Consider the following 2,500-nt stretch of genomic DNA (forward strand, 5'->3'; position numbering starts at 1 on the left):
TATAAACGTACATGAGCTCCAACACACACATACACACACACACACACACACATTACCTTGCACCTCCTCTACCCCCTCCTCCACACACTTATTTCTAGTCTACGTATCGCAGCTTCCACGGCACACACACACACACAAACACACACTCACAGAGATGAACACTTACTTGTACAAGCACACACACATACGCCCATATCTCCCACCCCCAACCCCACACACGTACATACAAAGATATATATATATATATATATATATATATATATATATATATATATATATATATATATATACACGTTCCAATATCCTGTTGCTCCCACAGTGTAGGCATGCATACACTCACATACCTCATCCTCTACCCCACCTCCCCCCGCACTCCCACCTCCCCTCACACACACACACACACACGTACACATATCTCTCCTGACACTTGTGTGCAATTTCACTCTCGCGCATTCACAAACGCACTCAAAAGCACAGACCCACACATACACACAAACACACACAGCCGCCACTGACTGGCCGCAAGAGGGATGGGAAAAGATCTCTGATGCCAAGAACGTGGCATCTAGTGTGTTGCTCGGTCTATTGTATTTGGAAAGGCCCACAGAGACTCTGTTCCGTTTTGAAGAAATTTGCGCAATGTTGGTTTGGAAATGATGCCGATATTTGTTTGATTTGCAAAGCATCGTGCTCTACCTTTCATGTTAGATTTGCGGCCGCTCCCTCTCTCTGCTTTTATTTCTTTGAGGCGATCAATGGTGTGATGGCCTTGTACCTGTTCTTTTTGGTATTCTTTGACTTTTCTGAGGATTTCCGATTTTCCTAGATGTAGGCTGCTCGTTGGTGTTGCGTTACCAGCAAGTCTGTCAGCTCGCTCATTTCCCTTAACACCTGCATGTCCCGGGCAGTATGACCATGTGAGTTTTTTAATCTGAAAGTTGCGCATTGCGTTATGCCACTCTGGGCTTCCCATTCCGTTTTCAATTTTCTGTATGAGGTTCATTGAGTCGGTTAGGACCATGGCATGTTGGTTTCCGGGCGTATGGAAGGACGATAGCCACTGGAGGGCATGTGTCACGGCTTCAACTTCCATCGTTAGGCTGGAGGTTGTGACTTTGTAGGCAGCATTCTCTTCCCAAATTGTTTTTCCATTTTGTTTCGCAGTGAATCCCCAGCCAGACTGGTCTTTGGTGACTGAGCCATCTGTGTATATGATGATGTCCTCTTCTTTACTGTTTTCTTCTATAAGCAGCTTCACTTCCGCATCAGTTTTGCCCTCTGGCCATTCCCGACAATGTCTTCCTAGAGTGGGTGAAATGACTGTGTTGAATAGATGGTTGAGGTTTTCGGGGTTTTTCTCCCATTCTTTTGTTTCTTTCAGGTCTTGAAGTCGGCATACTAGCTGGATTGTGTCTTCTGCTTGCCCCATCCATGATCTTCCTCGTCCTAGACGGCTGCCTTTTTGTTCTTTGACTGCGTCATGCAGTGGGTTTTGAGGGTTTTCTAATGCTTTGAAGTAGGTCTTGACCTGTTCTAACTTGTTTCTGGCCTGCACTGAAGGAAGGTCAAGCAGGTATCGCATGGTTTCTGTGGGCGTGTCTTTTGTTGTTCCAAGGATCAGCCTCATAGCTTTATTTTGGACTCTTTCTAATTTTAGGAGGTTGCTTTGAGACCGTAGTCGATCACACTGAGGACGAGTGATTGGTATAGCAGGAAGAGGTGGCGTTGTTCAATTCCTTTGGTTGCCATTGCTTTTAAGACTGAAAGGCCCTTTTTGCATTTGAGAACAGTGTTTTCCGTATGTTTTCTGAAGGTCAGCATCCTGTCGAAGTGTATTCCTAGGTAGCGTAGGCATTCAGTTTTCTCAATTTGAATCCCATCGAATGACACAGAAGGTGGTGATTTGCTCGCGGTTTTGTTGTTGAGGGTGCACAGCAACGTTTGGGCTTTCGCTGGATTGATGGAAGATCCTGTGTCTTTGCACCATTGAGCAATATTGTTTAGTTGTTTCTGGACGGCTTCAGTTCTTTCCTGAGCATTTTTTGAAGTTTTGAAGACCAGGCCGTCATCCGCAAGGGTAAGCACCCGAGCAATTCCATTGTTGTTTAAGTCTGCAAGGCCCTTCGTGTAGACATTGTAGAGGACAGGAGAGAGTGGAGACCCTTGTGGCAGTCCCATGGATAGTTTAGAAGGTGCAGACATCCAATCTCCGAGGCGTAGGACGACGGTTCTTTCCTGAAGCGCTGCTGCTATCCATCTTGTCAGTGTCAAACAGAGGCACAAGCATGGTGTTAATAAACTTGAATACGTAGGGACCCCCCTCCCCTTCCCCCCAAAGAGACCACGCACACACACACACACACAAACACACACTCTCTCTCTCTCTTTCGCACTGCACACGCACACTTCAAGTACACACACATGAGCATTCATCATGTATGTCATCAAATACTATACTAATGTGAATATGAAACAGTAAACCTAATAGAGATACACACAG

This window comes from Babylonia areolata, chromosome 5 (genome assembly GCF_041734735.1).
Source record: "Babylonia areolata isolate BAREFJ2019XMU chromosome 5, ASM4173473v1, whole genome shotgun sequence".
Lineage (NCBI taxonomy): Eukaryota > Metazoa > Mollusca > Gastropoda > Neogastropoda > Buccinidae > Babylonia > Babylonia areolata.